At 43.6% G+C, this 18562-nt stretch overlaps 1 pseudogene; it reads left to right on the top strand.

The window, feature by feature from the left end:
- The window catches only part of LOC124009922, a 106003-nt pseudogene that overhangs the window by 59249 nt on the left and 28192 nt on the right, over window positions 1-18562 (top strand).

The raw sequence follows: 18562 nt of genomic DNA, 5'->3' as shown, positions 1-18562 counted from the left end.
GTAAGTTGACTATTTTAACACATTGTTTCTTATAAAAAGAAGTGATGCAGTCAGTCTCTCCTCAACTCTTAGCCAAGAGAGACTGGCATGCATGTATTTATATTAGCCCTCTGATTACAATTAAGAGCTAATGTGCTGCTCTGTTCTGGGCCAGCTGCAGCTTAACTAGGTCTTTTTTTGTGGCACTGGTCCACACGACTGGACTATAATCAAGATTAGACAAAACTAGAGCCTGCAGAACTTTATTTTTGGAGTGTGGTGTCAAAAAAGCAGAGCATACGGCTAGACCTCTCACAATTTTTACAACCACTGAATCTATATATTTTGACCATGACAGTTTACAATCTAAGGTAATGCCAAATAATGTAGTCTCCTCAACTTGTTCAACAGCCACACCATTCATTACCAGATTCAGCTGAGGTTTAGAACTTAAGGAATGATTTGTACCAAATACAATGCTCTTAGTTTTAGAGATGTTCAGGACCAGTTTATTACTGGCCACCCATTCCAAAACAGACTGCAACTCTTTTTCAGGGTTTCAGTGACATCATTAGCTGTGGTTGCTGATGCGTATATGGTTGAATCATCAGCATACATGGACACACATGCTTTGTTTAATGCCAGTGGCAGGTCATTGGTAAAAATAGAAAAGAGTAGAGGGCCTAGAGAGCTGCCCTGTGGTACACCACATTTGACATGTTTGACATTATAGAAGCTTCCATTAAAGAAAACCCTCTGAGTTATATTTGATAACTCTGAATGCACAATATGGCAGTTGAAAAGCCATAGAACATAAGTTTCTTCAACAACAGGTTATGGTCAATAATATCAAAGGCTGCACTGAAATCTAACATTACAGCTCCCACAATCTTCTTTTTATCAATTTCTTTCAACCAATCATCAGAAATGTGTGTCAATGCAGTACATGTTGAGTTCCCTCTTCTGTAAACATGCTGAAAGTCTGTTGTTAATTTGTTTACAGAGAAATAGCATTGTATTTTGTCAAACACATTTTTTCCCAACAGTTTGCTAAGAGCTGGCAGCAAGCTTATAGGTCTGCTGTTAGAACCAGTAAAGGCCGCTTTACCACTCTTGGGTAGCGGAATTACTTTGGCTTCCCTCCAGGCCTGAGGACAAAGACTTTCCTCTAAGCTCAGATTAAAAACATGACAGATAGGAGCGGCTTTAGAGTCAGCTACCATCCTCAGAAGCTTTCCATCTAAGTTGTCAATGCCAGGAGGTTTGTCATTATTGATCGATAACAATAATTTTTCCACCTCTCCCGTACTAACTTTTATAAAATTCAAACTTGCACTGCATTTATTTAATTCTTTGTTGTTTTATACATGACTACAATTGCTTACTGTTCGTTGTTGGCATTTCCTCCCTACGTTTGTCCACTTTGCCAATGAAATAATCATTAAAATAATTGGCAACATCAAATGGTTTTGTGATGAATCAGCCGCCTGATTTGATGAAAGATGGAGTTGAATTTAAATCATTGATCTTGGCTTCATAATAAAGTTTCTTCTTCTTTTTGTTGATTTTAGTCACATGATTTCTCAATTTGCAGTAAGTAAGCCAGTCAGATGTGCAGCCAGACTTATTAGCCACTCTTTTGCCCCATCTCTTTCAAACATACAGTTTTTCAATTAATTTATTGAATGACTCTAATCAATATGTTTTCTGTTTCTCTGAGACATGGCTGAAGAAATATTCTCCTATTTCTGCCTTTAACGTCCCTGGATATTCCATATTCAGGAGGGACAAGGGAGAGGGCAGAGGGGGTGGATTGTTTATGTACATGAATTATACTTTAAATGCAATGGTATCATATGGAAACATGCCAATGACATTGAATGTATGGGGCTGAATGTCTTCCTCTCCTCTCATATGTCTCTTACTATTATTGGATTATATCGACTACCAACATCTGATATCTTGTTTTATGACAATCTAAATGCCATGCTTAAAGAATGTGATCATAAAAAGGTGTCTTCATGGGCGATTTCAATATAAACTGGGAAAACAAACCTTGCAGGAAAAAAACTCAGAAATCACAGAATATTTCAGCCTGACTCAAATAATACAAGGTCCTACCAGAGTAACACAGTCATCCCAGACTCAAATTGATCTGGTATTTACTAACAGACCTGATCGAATAATTATGTCCAGTAAATTTACTAATTGACATATCTGACCATGATCTCCCACAAGTTAACATGCAGATATATGCAGATGATACAGTTCTGTATGTACACTCAAAAAATAGACCATGTTTCTAAACGAATGACTAATTATTGCCTGCATTTAAATATCGACAAGACTGTTTGTATGTACTTCTCTGAGAAATCCATTCCATTCTTCCCAACGAGCTGTTCTTGTTAATGGGGAGAATCTAAAAGTTGTGTCTAACTTCAGATATCTTGGTGTCATTTTGGACTCCAACTTGACTTTTAAGAAACATGTGAAGAAGGTAGTCAACACGGTGAAGTTTGGATTGTCCAACTTTAGGTTGATAAGATCTTTCCTTCCTCCGGAGGCTGCCAAACTATATACAGTATGCATGCTATGATCTTCTCACATCTGAGATATTGCCTCACATGCTGGTCACAATCAGGAACTACTATTCTGAAACCAATTGAATCACTCTACAAACAAGCACTTAAGATTTTTGATAACAAACCAAACAGTTACCACCATTGTCATATCATTTACACACATCATTTATTTTGTCTGTATAGCTTTAAGCAGTATGTAGATGCAAGCCCTGTCTTTAAGATCCTGCATGGCCTTGCCCCTCCACCTCTATGCCGGCATATCATGCTCAAGGAAAGCAACTCCAGGATAAAAAGGGCAGTAACTAGATCGGCCTTCTCTGTTAGAGCTACAGTATACTGGAATGCAATGCCCATGGACTTGAGAAGCTGCACTGATTATTATACTTTTACATTTACATTTGAATTGAAAACATGGCTAAAATCTATCCAAACCTGTACACGTGAGTTGTCTGTGGTTCCTCATATGTAAGACGACAGTTGATGATAGTGTTGTTGTTGTCGTTAGAATGATATATCATTGGATGTGATGTATTTGTATCTTGTATTGTTTTATTGAGTATTTGTATTGTGGCTGTGTAATTGTCCTTAGCTGCCCTGGGACTACGGGTGCAAACGAGCTTTTGGCTAACCCCTCCACATTTACATGGATGTTGCATTATTGTAATATTGATGTTGATTAATGTGCATTGTCCCCTATAAAAAATAAACCTTTTAATTTTTTTATACTCATCAATCCATGGAGCCGTAACAGTTCTAACAGTCAGTTTCTTAACAGGTGCATGTTTATCAATAATTGGAAGAAGCAATTTCATAAATTCATCAGATGCAGCATCTGGGTGCTCCTCATTAATCACATCAGACCAACAAATATTTTTAACATCATCCACATACGAGTCACAGCAAAATGTGTATGATCCTTATACACTATTTTAGGCCCAGCTGTTGGAATTTTGGCTTTCCTGGATATAGCCATTATATTGTGATCACTGCATCCAATGGGTACAGATACAGCTTTAGAACAAAGTTTTACAGCATTAGTAAAAATGTGATCGATACATGTGGATGATCTTGTTCCTGTAGTTTTTGTAAACACCCTGGTAGGTTGATTAATATTAAGATTACAGGCACTGGTTACAGTAACAAGCTTCCTCCTGAGCGGACAGCTTGATGAAAACCAGTCAATATTCAGGTCCCCAAGAAAGTAGACCTCTCTGTTTATATCACTTACACTATTTCACAAATTTATTTAGATACTGACTATTAGCACTTGGTGGGCTATAGCAACACCCCGAAAGAAAAGGCTTTAGATGTGCCAAGTGAACCTGCAACCACAACACTTCAATAACACTTGACATAAGATCTTCTCTAAGCATTACAGGGATATGGCTCTGAATATATACAGCAACACCTACCCCATAAGCATCCTGTCTTTTCTATAGATGTTATATCCTTGTATTGCTACTGATGTATGATCAAATGAATTATCTAAGTGAGTCTCAGAAATAGCTAATATACTGATGTTAGCAAGTTATTGATTTCATGAACCTTATTTCTAAGACTACATATAGAGTTGAAGTTGGAAGGTTACATACACCGGTTGGAGTCATTAAAACTAGTTTTTCAATCACTCCACAAATTATCTTGTTAACAAACTATAGTTTTGGCAAGTCGGTTAGGACATCTACTTTGTGCATGACACAAGTACTTTTTCCAACTTTTGTTTTTACAGACTGTTTATTTCACATAACTCACTGTATCACAATTCCAGTGGGTCAGAAGTTTACATATACTAAGTTGACTGTGCCTTTAAACAGCTTGGAAAATTCCAGAAAATTATGTAATGGATTTAGAAGCTTCTGATATGCTAATTGACATCATTTGAGTCAATTGGAGGTGTACCTGTGGATGTATTTCAAGGCCTGCCTTCAAACTCAGTGCGTCTTTGCTTGACATCATTGAGGGGGAAAAAATTGTAGACCTCCACAAGTCTGGTTCAATCAAAACAATTTCCAAATGCCTGAAGGTACCACGTTCATTTGTACAAACAATACTACGCAAGTATAAACACCATGGGACCATGCAGCCATCATACCGCTCAGGAAGGAGATGCGTTCTGTCTCCTAAAGATGAACATGCTTTGGTGCGAAAATGCAAATCAATCCCAGAATAACAGGAAAGGACCTTGTGAGGAAACAGGTACAAAGGTTTCTATATCCACAGTAAAACTAATCCTATATCGACATAACCTGAAAGGCAGCTCAGCAAGGAAGAAGCCAATGCTCCAAAACCGCCATAAAAAAGCCAGACTACGGACAAAGGACAAATACCGTACTTTTTGGAGAAATCTCCTCTGGTCTGATGAAACTAAAATATAATTGTTTGGCCATAATGACCATCGTTATGTTTGGAGGAAAAAGGGGGAGTCTTACAAGCCGAAAAACACCATCCCAGCCGGGAAGCATGGGGGTGGAAGCATCATGTTGTGGGTGTGCTTTGCTGCAGGAGGGACTGGTGCACTTCACAAAATAGATGGCATGATGACAAAGGAAAATTCTGTGGATATATTGAAGAAACATCTCAAAACAAATGTTATTTGTCACGTGCGCCGAATACAACAGGTGTAGGTAAACCTTACAGTGAAATGCTTACTTACGGGCTCTATCCAATGGTGCGGGGAAAAAAGGTGTGTGTTTGTGTATGTAAGTAAAGAAATAAAACAACAGTATAAAGACATTTGTAAAAAGAGTAGCAAGGCTTTATACAGACACCTGTTAGTCAGGCTTATTGAGGTAGTATGTACATGTAGGTATCATTACAGTGACTATACATATATGATGAACAGAGAGTAGCAGAAGCGTAAAAAGAGGGTTTGGCGGGTGGTGGGACACAATGCAGATAGCCCGGTTAGCCAATGTGCAGGAGCACTGGTTGGTCGGGCCAATTTAGGTATTATGTACATGAATGTATAGTTAAAGTGACTATGCATATATGATAAACAGAGAGTTGCGGCAGCGTAAAAGAGGGGTTGGGTGGGGGGGGCACACAATGCAAATAGTCCGGGTAACCATTTGGTTACCTGTTCAGGAGTCTTATGGCTTGGGGGTAAAAACTGATGAGAAGCCTTTTTGTCCTAGACTTGGTACTCCGGTACTGCTTGCCATGAGGTAGTAGAGAGAACAGTCTATGGCTGGGGTCTTTGACAATTTTTAGGGCCTTCCTCTGACACCGCCTGGTGTAGAGGTCCTGGATGGCAGTCAGCTTTGCCCCAGTGATGTACTGGGCCGTACGCACTACTCTCTGAAGTGCCTTGCCGTCGGAGGCCGAGCAATTGCCGTACCAGGTAGTGATGCAACCGGTCAGGATGCTCTCGATGTTGCAGCTGTAGAACCTTTTGAGGATCTCATGACCCATGCCATATATTTTTAGTTTCCTGAGGGGGAATAGGCTTTGTCGTGCCCTCTTCACGACTGTGTTGGTGTGTTTGGGCCAATCTAGTTTGTTGTTGATGTGGATACCAAAGAATTTGAAGCTCTCAACCTACTCCACTACAGCCTCGTCGATGAGAATGGGGACGTGCTCGGTGCTCCTTTTCCTGCAGTCCACAATCATCTCCTTAGTCTTGGTTACGTTGAGGGATAGGTTGTTATTCTGGCACCACCCGGCCAGGTCTCTGACCTCCTCCCTATAGGCTGTCTCGTCGTTGTTGGTGATCAGGCCAACCACTGTTGTGTCGTCAGCAAACATAATGATGGTGTTGGAGTCGTGCCTGGCCATGCAGTCGTGGGTGAACTGGGAATACAGGTGGGGACTGAGCACGCACCCCTGGGGAGCTTCAGTGTTGAGGATCAGTGTGGCAGATGTGTTGTTACCTACCCTCACCACCCGGGGGCGGACTGTCAGGAAGTCCAGGATCCAGTTGCAGAGGGAGGTGTTTAGTCCCAGGATCCTTAGCTTGGTGATGAGCTTTGAGGGTACTATGGTGTTGAACGCTGAGCTGTAGTCAATGAACAGCATTCTCACATAGGTGTTCCTTTTGTCCAGGTAGGAAAGGGCAGTGTGGAGTGCAATAGAGATTGCATAATCTGTGGATTTGTTTGGGCGGTATGCAAATTGTAGTGGGTCTAGGGTTTCTGGGATAATAGTGTTGATGTGAACCATTACCAGCCTTTCAAAGCACTTCATGACTACGGACGTGAGTGCTGGGGGTCTGTAGTCATTTAGGCAGGTTGCCTTTGTGTTCTTGGTCACAGGGACTATGGTGGTCTGCTTGAAGCATGTTGGCATTACAGACTCAATCATGGACATGTTGAAAATGTCAGTGAAGACACCTACCAGTTGGTCAGCACATGCCCGGAGCACACGTCCTGGTAATCTGTCTGGCCCCGCAGCCTTGTGTATGTTGACCTGTTTAAAGGTCTTACTCATGTCGGCTATGGAGAGCGTGATCACACAGTCGTCCGGAACAGCTGATGCTCTCATGCATGCCTCAGTGTTGCTTGCCTCGAAGCGAGCATAGAAGTGATTTAGCTCGTCCGGTAGGCTCGTGTCAATGGGCAGCTTGCGGCTGTTATTCCCTTTGTAGTCTGTAATAGTTTGCAAGCCCTGCCACATCTGACGAGCGTCGGAGCCGGTGTAGTATGAAGACATCAGTTAAAGCTTGGTCGCAAATGGGTCTTCCAAATGGACAATGACCCCAAGCATACTTCCAAAGTTGTGGCAAAATGGCTTAAGGACAACAAAGTCAAGGTATTGGAGTGGCCATCACAAAGCCCTGACCTCCATCCTATAGAAAATTTGTGGGCAGAACTGAAAAAGCGTGTGTGAGCAAGGAGGCCTACAAACCTGACTCAGTTACACCATCTCTGTCACCAGCTCTGTCAATTCACCCAACTTATTGTGGGAAGCTTGTGGAAGGCTACCCGAAACATTTGACCCAAGTTAAACAATTTAAAGGCAATGCTACCAAATACTAATTGACTATATTTAAACTTCTCACCCACTGGGAATGTGATGACAGAAATAAAAGCTGAAATAAATCATTCTCTGTACTATTCTTCTGACATTTCACATTCTTAAAATAAACTGGTGATCCTAACTGACCTAAGACGGAAATGTTACTAGGATTAAATGTGAATTAAATTGTGAAAAACTGAGTTTAAATGTATTTGGCTAATGTAAACTTCCAACTTCAACTGTATTAATATGGGCTATTTTCAGCCCTTTCCTGGGTAACTCATCGGAGAAAGACATAATACTGAAAAGAGCAGACAAAGCAGAGAAAAAAATATACATTCAGCAGTCCATTAATCAATTGATGTGTGTGCGTGCACTGCGAGGTTGAGGCTACGAACCCATAGGCTTGGCTCTCTCATGTCACCCTGTCACAGGCCCCCCCAGTCAACACCACCTTGAACATTGCCTGCTGCAGTTGTTGGAGACATGTACCGTTTGCAGCCGAACATGCAGCATAGAGAAGACCAACAAGGGGACCCTCATCAGCATCATACAGACATGTCCTCACTGTGAGAATTCCTACCAATATAACAGTCAGCCACATGTTGCAGCGAATTTACGCTGCTATGATCATCAATGAGACTCTGGCAAAGACCTCACCTCTTGCCTGCTCACCAACGGTCATGGGTGGGGAGAACAGATTTAGGTAGGTTTTATCTGACCGTTCAAACTCCGACATAGTGCCTGTTTGTGTGTCAGATATCACCTATCCCAACTGCCATTGGTAATAGAACAGTGATTGTGTGTGTTCATAGAAACATGTATGGAGCCAGTACATAGAGACTTGCAAGATGATGTGATGGAGTCCAGACTGACAGATGGGCTTGATGCTGATGTCTCTGAATGGAGAGGGACCTGGCACTTGGCATTAATGTTTTGCTCGACAACTTTGACCTGTATTGTCTGTTTTATTATTGAATTGAATGCTATCAGTCAATATGGGGAGGAGAAACCATGTGTATTCTGCACTAGGATCAGGGAACTCCTGCTGTATACGGGGCACCACACAGGAAGGTATGACCACTCTGACTAGGTAGCCCCATTACCACCAGACAAAATGGACACGGTATCTGTTTCGGCTGGGAATGACCATGAAAGGTGAAACATGCACATTGTTATATTAGCAGAACCCTGCTTCTATGGTATTAGTGTAAAGGGTTGTTTATTCTACATGGACCTGTTACTACATTTTCAAGTTATCAAAACACTTAGTTTAGAATATCTACATAAATTCATCAATTGCCTTCTTATCACATTACTCTGTAGGCTACTTACCTTTTCAAAGCTCCCTCTGGCATCTCACCAATAATAATAATATATGCATCTGCCTGTCATGTTATACATGAACTCCCAACCTGCAGGAGGTTTCATTTGCCTTGTGATTGAGGAGGTTTATTTGGTGTGATTGAGTGGGAGGAAACAGCTGCGGGCAAGGTTCTGACAGATGGGTGTGTCTGGGTGGTGGCAAGGACACACCCAAGAAACACACACATCAAACCACACCCCCAAGCCAACTCTTTTCATGGCCGCCAGCATTTCTTGGGGAGCAATCCAAAAAACGAGGCCAAATCAGCGGGTGCAGTTCCCCTTTAAAGGCACCTTGAATTGAAGTGTTCTTTCTACAAACTGCGGCCTACCAATCAACTGAATCTTTTGTTGTTGGTTTGAGATTCTATAATTGTTCAATGAGCACGTTCATTTTTTTCACACTCCTATATCAAGTGCCGGATTTTCATTCAGCAAAGTCACTCAAGCTGCATTAGTCGGACAAGAAGAGAGAAATTTGATGGGGGATGACTGGCATTCATACACCTGAGTGAGAATGTGAAAACACAAACTCAGGAAAGTCACCTTCAACAAACCACAATGAAGTAATTTTCCACCCAGAATCACAAACTCTTTCTCTGCCTCAGTCTCTTAACCTCTGTCACCCCCCCCCCCTCCCCTCAACACACACACACCACCACCCTTCTACACTACTCCTCTCTCACACTGCTACCACAGGCAGACAAGTGGAACTATACTGGAGACAGATACAGAATTTATGAGCAGAATTACCTTCAAACTCAGCTCAGTCTTCTCTCCCTAAAGCTTTCCAGGTCACTGACTTGAACCTTTCCTACCTTTTGTTTTTCTTCTTTTGTGGCTTCTTCAACTTTTCTCGCACAAAGACCAGGACCACTACATGGACAGAATCATGTCTGTTGGGTCTTGCTGTTTGGTTATTAAGTGTAAGCTGACAGCTGTTTTAATTATGTTTCGTATCGTTACTCTTCGTATCACTTTGACTAATGTGCAAACCTCTCTTTTTCAGGAGAACCAAGCAAGTTTGACCCCACATTCAGAGGACCAATCAGCAATAGGTAATTTCCCCCTTTTGCCTTCTTTGCTTTTGCCTTCACAGCTCAACAGTGGGTCTTGTTTCATTTGTGAGAGACACTGAGTGCTTGTTGCTATGTGTGATCCCATTTCCAGACGGTGAGTGTTTTCACTATACTGCTGCTAATAGCTAGCAGTGGTGATGAAATGAGAGTGCTGCCAAAGGGCTGTCCCACTGGTGATGTACTGCTCACATTTTAGGGCTTCGGTGATGTACTACACAACTTTTAGTACTACACCTCAATGTTAAAGACTCAGTCACCATGGAACTGCCCATATCGACAGTAGTGTTTGATTTGATATAAAACATCATGTTTTATCGAATGAAGGGCTTTGTCCCTTACCCTCTAAAAGTAGTGCACTAATTAAATAATAGGGTGTCATTTGAGACGGCGCCCATGGTCTGCTCTGATCTCTGCTTTGGCTGAACTGGGGGAAAAAACGAAATTATAGGCTATGGCCATTAACTTTCAAGCTGATATTGAATATGAGTTAAGCCTATTCTCATACAGACCCTGTGAAATGTCAGTGTAGACCCAGTGTTTAACTTACATTTCAGATATTATAAGAGATTATCCTTTGGTGAAATAACTCAATATTAATCCATAGAATTTAATAGATGGATTTGGTGCTTTGGAAAAGCACAAATCTCCTCAGACAGAAAGACTATTAACCATGGAGATAAAACATTCTATTCTAATACCAATCATATTATACATGTCTTTGCCACTACATTACAAACCCAAACATTTGAGATTTCTTAGCCAGCCTTCACAGATGATACAGACCCTCCCTTCCCTACCCATCTCCTAGCATTAAACCTGACAGAAGCCTTTTCTCTCCTGTCTGACAGTGTCGCAGCTAAAAGCCTGTCAGAGAAAAAGGGGGAGGAAATCGATGGCTATTAGAGACTCAGGTGACTGACTGGCTGCAATCAGTGTGGCTGCAGTGCCAACCAGCTGGAACAGGGACCAGGTCAACCCGCTAGAGCCAGACAAAGAGGGGTGGCAAGGAGTGGAGCAGAGTGGGATGTTTAAATAAGCAATGAGGAGGACACTTCAAATCCTTTATTGGACATCACTGACAAAACCTATCCAGGGGAAGAGAGAGGGAGAAATTAAAGTGTCTGGGTGGTTGATTGTTATGGTGGGATAATGCTGGGAGGATTGGCGTTGTGGGGATTGTAGTCATCTTTGTGGTTTTGTTTTGAGTGTTTGTCAATGGAAATGTATTGTAATTGTATGATTTTAAGAGTGTTGTGGGTGCACAGACCTCAGATCTGCCATCAACCCATCTCCAACTGTTTCTTCATCAGCTTATATTCACAAGGCTCAACTGACAATAAATAACACCTTATCTAGCAGATGAGGGAAAGGGTCTTTCACTTCTTAATTGGGTAAGAGTACATTATTGCAGTTATTCTCATAGAGAATGTGAAAAATACATTGATCCTTTACTGAAGGCTTCCCTTGAAGTCAGAGTAGGGAGCTGCAGAGATGTAATTATAGATCCTATGTGTGTGTGTGTGTGTGTGTGTGTGTGTGTGTGTGTGTGTGTGTGTGTGTGTGTGTGTGTGTGTGTGTGTGTGTGTGTGTGTGTGTGTGTGTGTGTGTGTGTGTGTGTGTGTGTGTGTGTGTGTGTGTGTGTGTGTGTGTGTGTGTGTGTGTGTGAAGCTCTTATATGGTGGCAAAAATTACACAGGAATTAATGATTCATTTATCACACTTTTTATAGTTACACAACAACTGTTAATGTTGTTCTATTTGATTATTTTAGGATTTCTCTGTATCAGTGTTTTCACCCAAGCAGCCATTTCAGGGCTCAGTGGATATCTTATTAAAGATATGTTTCAGCTACCCAACAAGACAGAGATCCTCCCCAGATAACTAAGACTATGTTGAAAAGTTTTCTAAAGCTGTGTATGTGTATTGCTTAACCTTTTTCTGTATTAGAACATAGTTAGTTTTCACCTTTAAAACAGTGAGAGTCCTACCTGTATAATGAGAGCTACCTATGAGAGTCTTACACACTCATACCTCAAAATACCCGCTTGGGTCGCTTGCTATTTCATAAGTAAGTACTGGTTAATGACTATGTCCTTACGATATCCGCGTTCAAACTTACAAGTGCAGTTTGTTGCAAAGTTGTTATAAAACCAATGAGTGGACATGATGAAGTGAAGGGTTTGTAGCAAGCTAGCGACCCTCTATTTGTCAAGTTCTGCCCCCCTCCCTCGACTCTAAGAACACTTCTCGGTTCCTGTCAAGGATGAGACGTATGGAACCCACCCACCTCCGCCCAATTTACTAGTTCTGCTGCTGACCATTTTCTCTGGCTCGTCACACAGAAGCGGAATCGTTTTTTCCCTCCCGTCTGCTTATCCAATCATTTACAGTAGCTCAAAGATGCTGTAAACTTTGACTTTTTGGGGACACTTTTGTCTGGTTGTTCTTTTTGAGCTCATAAATATAGATTTGCTTTGTTTATGTGCAGTTATCATTTCAAGCCCATATTTCACTCAGGGTGCCAACTGCCATCTTCTCATTACCGTTCACAGCGATTGATAGAATCATTCATCAAGTTCCTATTCAGAGACATAAAGCAGTCCTGCAGGAATGGATCAGTGGTTTTAATTAAAAACGAGAGACATTAATTCAGTCTCTTCAATGTCTATTTTGAGTGAGCGATATGGAGTCGTTTAATGATGGGACTTTAAAGATGGCCGCAGATTAAACCAGTCGACTATTGAATCTCTAGCCTGGACTCAGATCTGTTTGTGTTGCCTTTCCAACTCCTCGTCACTGATTGCCGCAAGTTGGCAAAAGAGCACGAACAGATCATGGACCAGGCTATTGAATCCCAAGTCGCATCAATTCTCATAATCTGACTGTCTCTCCTTCCTAAATTCTCCTGCGAAATTTGAATTTATGACAGCGATTAAGCGAACAGCACAGGGCCCCCCAAACACATGACTGGTTCAGAGGCAGTGATTTATAAAACAACATTTTGTGTGCCGATAACTCCTGAAAGGCAACACATAATTTGCAGTGCGGCGTTGAGAGGTGACTGTTTTGGTGATTTATCTCTATAAATTGTCCATCACCCTTCAGAATGAGGTGGTCGTTCTTTATCATAGAGCTCACAGGCCAATGTTTATTATTTTTTAATTATTCTAGTGCAGGCTTAGGAAGGCCACCAAAAATTCAGAAATTTCCATCCCCAACTACATAATTTTCAGACAAGATATAGAACTGCCAAAGGGGGCGGAGTTGCAATCTACTGCAGAGATAGCCTGCAGAGTTCTGTCATACTATCCAGGTCTGTGCCCCAACAGTTCACTTTTACTTTTAAAAATCCACCCTTCCAGAAATAAGTCTCTCACTGTTGCCACTTGTTATAGATCCCCCTCAGCCCCCAGCTGTGCCCTGGACATCATATGTGAATTTATTCCCCCCCCATCTATCTTCAGAGTTCATACTGTTAGGTCACCTAAACTGGGAATGCTTAACACCCCGGCTGTCCTACAATCTAAGCTAGATGCCCTCAATTTCACACAAATTATCAAGGAACCTACCAGGTACAACCCTAAATCCGTAAACATGGGCACCCTCAAAGATATCATTCTGACCAACTTGCCCTCTAAATACACCTCTGCTGTCTTCAACCAGGATCTCAGAGATCACTGCCTCATTGTCTGCATCCGTAATGGGTCCGCGGTCAAATGACCACCCCTCATCACTGTCAAATGCTCCCTAAAACACTTCAGCGAGCAGGCCTTTCTAATCGACCTGGCCCGGGTATCCTGGAAGGGTATTGACCTCATCCCGTCAGTAGAGGGTGCCTGGATGTTTTTTTAAAGTGCTTTCCTCACCATCTTAAATAAGCATGCCCCATTCAAAAAATCTAGAAATTGTTCACTCCAGACTTGACTGTCCTTGACCAGCACAAAAACATCCTGTGGTGTACTGCATTAGCATCGAAAAGCCCCCGCAATATGCAACTTTTCAGGGAAGTCAGGAACCAATATACACAGTCAGTTAGGAAAGCTAAGGCTAGCTTTTTCAAACAGAAATGTGCATCCTGTAGCACTAATTCCAAAACGTTTTGTGACACTGTAAAGTCCATGGAGAATAAGAGCATCTCCTCCCAGCTGCCCACTGCACTGAGGCTAGGAAACACTTTTACATTTACATTTAAGTCATTTAGTAGACGCTCTTATCCAGAGCGACTTACAAATTGGTGCATTCACCTTATGACATCCAGTGGAACAGCCACTTTACAATAGTGCATCTAAATATTTTAAGGGGGGGGGGTGAGAAGGATTACTTTATCCTATCCTAGGTATTCCTTAAAGAGGTGGGGTTTCAGGTGTCTCCGGAAGGTGGTGATTGACTCCGCTGTCCTGGCGTCGTGAGGGAGTTTGTTCCACCATTGGGGAGCCAGAGCAGCGAACAGTTTTGACTGGGCTGAGCGGGAACTGTACTTCCTCAGTGGTAGGGAGGCGAGCAGGCCAGAGGTGGATGAACGCAGTGCCCTTATGTGGGTGTAGGGCCTGATCAGAGCCTGGAGGTACTGAGGTGCCGTTCCCCTCACAGCTCCGTAGGCAAGCACCATGGTCTTGTAGCGGATGCGAGCTTCAACTGGAATCCAGTGGAGAGAGCGGAGGAGCGGGGTGACGTGAGAGAACTTGGGAAGGTTGAACACTAGACGGGCTGCGGCGTTCTGGATGAGTTGTAGGGGTTTAATGGCACAGGCAGGGAGCCCAGCCAACAGCGAGTTGCAGTAATCCAGACGGGAGATGACAAGTGCCTGGATTAGGACCTGCGCCGCTTCCTGTGTGAGGCAGGGTCGTACTCTGCGGATGTTGTAGAGCATGAACCTACAGGAACGGGCCACGCCTTGATGTTAGTTGAGAACGACAGGGTGTTGTCCAGGATCACGCCAAGGTTCTTAGCGCTCTGGGAGGAGGACACAATGGAGTTGTCAACCGTGATGGCGAGATCATGGAACGGGCAGTCCTTCCCCGGGAGGAAGAGCAGCTCCGTCTTGCCGAAGTTCAGCTTGAGGTGGTGATCCGTCATCCACACTGATATGTCTGCCAGACATGCAGAGATGCGATTCGCCACCTGGTCATCAGAAGGGGGAAAGGAGAAGATTAATTGTGTGTCATCTGCATAGCAATGATAGGAGAGACAATGTGAGGTTATGACAGAGCCAAGTGACTTGGTGTATAGCGAGAATAGGAGAGGGCCAGAACAGAGCCCTGGGGGACACCAGTGGTGAGAGCGCGTGGTGAGGAGACAGATTCTCGCCACGCCACCTGGTAGGAGCGACCTGTCAGGTAGGACGCAATCCAAGCATGGGCCGCGCCGGAGATGCCCAACTCGGAGAGGGTGGAGAGGAGGATCTGATGGTTCACAGTATCGAAGGCAGCCGATAGGTCTAGAAGGATGAGAGCAGAGGAGAGAGAGTTAGCTTTAGCGGTGCGGAGCGCCTCCGTGATACAGAGAAGAGCAGTCTCAGTTGAATGACTAGTCTTGAAACCTGACTGATTTGGATCAAGAAGGTCATTCTGAGAGAGATAGCGGGAGAGCTGACCAAGGACGGCACGTTCAAGAGTTTTGGAGAGAAAAGAAAGAAGGGATACTGGTCTGTAGTTGTTGACATCGGAGGGATCGAGTGTAGGTTTTTTCAGAAGGGGTGCAACTCTCGCTCTCTTGAAGACGGAAGGGACGTAGCCAGCGGTCAGGGATAAGTTGATGAGCGAGGTGAGGTAAGGGAGAAGGTCTCCGGAAATGGTCTGGAGAAGAGAGGAGGGGATAGGGTCGAGCGGGCAGGTTGTTGGGCGGCCGGCCGTCACAAGACGCGAGATTTCATCTGGAGAGAGAGGGGAGAAAGAGGTCAGAGCACAGGGTAGGGCAGTGTGAGCAGAACCAGCGGTGTCGTTTGACTTAGCAAACGAGGATCGGATGTCGTCGACCTTCTTTTCAAAATGGTTGACGAAGTCATCTGCAGAGAGGGAGGAGGGGGGATTCAGGAGGGAGGAGAAGGTGGCAAAGAGCTTCCTAGGGTTAGAGGCAGATGCTTGGAATTTAGAGTGGTAGAAAGTGGCTTTAGCAGCAGAGACAGAGGAGGAAAATGTAGAGAGGAGGGAGTGAAAGGATGCCAGGTCCGCAGGGAGGCGAGTTTTCCTCCATTTCCGCTCGGCTGCCCGGAGCCCTGTTCTGTGAGCTCGCAATGAGTCGTCAAGCCACGGAGCGGGAGGGGAGGACCGAGCCGGCCTGGAAGATAGGGGACATAGAGAGTCAAAGGATGCAGAAAGGGAGGAGAGGAGGGTTGAGGAGGCAGAATCAGGAGATAGGTTGGAGAAGGTTTGAGCAGAGGGAAGAGATGATAGGATGGAAGAGGAGAGAGTAGCGGGGGAGAGAGAGCGAAGGTTGGGACGGCGCGATACCATCCGAGTAGGGGCAGTGTGGGAAGTGTTGGATGAGAGCGAGAGGGAAAAGGATACAAGGTAGTGGTCGGAGACTTGGAGGGGAGTTGCAATGAGGTTAGTGGAAAAACAGCATCTAGTAAAGATGAGGTCGAGCGTATTGCCTGCCTTGTGAGTAGGGGGGGAAGGTGAGAGGGTGAGGTCAAAAGAGGAGAGGAGTGGAAAGAAGGAGGCAGAGAGGAATGAGTCAAAGGTAGACGTGGGGAGGTTAAAGTCGCCCAGAACTGTGAGAGGTGAGCCGTCCTCAGGAAAGGAGCTTATCAAGGCATCAAGCTCATTGATGAACTCTCCGAGGGGACCTGGAGGGCGATAAATTATAAGGATGTTAAGCTTGAAAGGGCTGGTAACTGTGACAGCATGAAATTCAAAGGAGGCGATAGACAGATGGGTAAGGGGAGAAAGAGAGAATGACCACTTGGGAGAGATAAGGATCCCGATGCCACCACCCCGCTGACCAGAAGCTCTCGGGGTGTGCGAGAACACGTGGGCGGACGAAGAGAGAGCAGTAGGAGTAGCAGTGTTATCTGTGGTGATCCATGTTTCTGTCAGTGCTAAGAAGTCGAGGGACTGGAGGGAGGCATAGGCTAAGATGAACTCTGCCTTGTTGGCTGCAGATCGGCAGTTCCAGAGGCTACCGGAGACCTGGAACTCCACGTGGGTCGTGCGCGCTGGGACCACCAGATTAGGGTGGCAGCGGCCACGCGGTGTGGAGCGTTTGTATGGTCTGTGCAGAGAGGAGAGAACAGGGATAGACAGACACATAGTTGACAGGCTACAGAAGAGGCTACGCTAATGCAAGGAGATTGGAATTACAAGTGGACTACACGTCTCAAATGTTCAGAAAGTTAAGCTTACGTAGCAAGAATCTTATTGACTAAAATGATTAAAATGATACAGTACTGCTGAAGTAGGCTAGCTGGCAGTGGCTGCATTGTTGACTTTGTAGGCTAGCTGGCAGTGACTGCGTTGTTGACACTACACTAATCAAGTCGTTCCGTTGAGTGTAATAGTTTCTACAGTGCTGCTATTCGGGGGCTAGCTGGCTAGCTAGCAGTGTTGATCACGTTACGTTGCGTTAAAAGAACGACAATAGCTGGCTAGCTAACCTAGAAAATCGCTCTAGACTACACAATTATCTTTGATACACAGACGGCTATGTAGCTAGCTATGTAGCTAGCTACGATCAAACAAATCAAACCTTTGTGCTGTAATGAAATGAAATGAAAAATGTGATACTACCTGTGGAGCGAAGCGTAATGCGACCGGGTTGTTGAGTGCGGAAGTTCTATTCAGTAGATGTTGGCTAGCTGTTGGCTAGCTAGCAATGTCTCCTACGTTAAGGACGACAAATAGCTGGCTAGCTAACCTCGGTAAATTAAGATAATCACTCTAAGACTACACGCTCTAAACTACACAATTATCTTGGATACGAAGACAGCAAAGACAACTATGTAGCTAGCTAACACTACACTAATCAAGTCGTTCAGTTGAGTGTAATAGTTTCTACAGTGCTGCTATTCGGTAGACGGTGGACGTATGCTAGCTGGCTAGCTGGCTAGCTGCTGGGCAGATAGCAGTGTAGACTACGCTAGGGCGACGAAATACAAAGTTGCAATAGAAGTGCTGACTGTTTCACTTTGTTGTCCTCTTTCTTTTCCTTTTTCTTCTGTCCTTCTTTTGTCCTTATTTTGTCTTCCTTTCTTCTGTTAACTAGATATTTTTTGTTGTTATTCTTTGTAAGCTAGCTAGCTTCTTCCAGGAGAGTCCCTAGCAACTGCTTAGCAACAAGTAAACAATTCTGCTAGCAATTCAGCTAGCTAAGATAACTGTACAATTTTATGAAAAATAGTTAATTTTTCAATTTTTCAGCCTGTCTTTTTTGGTTTGTTCCATGTTTTGTCTTCTATTGAGTCTTGCAGTTTTCTCTTGATTTTTTTGATGTACTTCACTCTAAAAAAACATTTAAATCTCAATATATACAGGAGCTCATTTTTCAGCAGCTGCTCAATTTAGAACTCCGGAATAAGAACAATAAACACTGTCACCACCAATAAATCTACGATAATTGAATTTCAATAAGCATTTTTCTACGGCTGGCCATGCTTTCCACTTGGCT

The sequence above is a fragment of the Oncorhynchus gorbuscha genome, linkage group LG22 (assembly GCF_021184085.1).
Source record: "Oncorhynchus gorbuscha isolate QuinsamMale2020 ecotype Even-year linkage group LG22, OgorEven_v1.0, whole genome shotgun sequence".
Taxonomy (NCBI): Eukaryota; Metazoa; Chordata; class Actinopteri; order Salmoniformes; family Salmonidae; genus Oncorhynchus; species Oncorhynchus gorbuscha.
The sequence above is the reverse complement of the archived record's forward strand: the minus strand, read 5'-3'. Positions and strand labels throughout refer to the sequence as shown.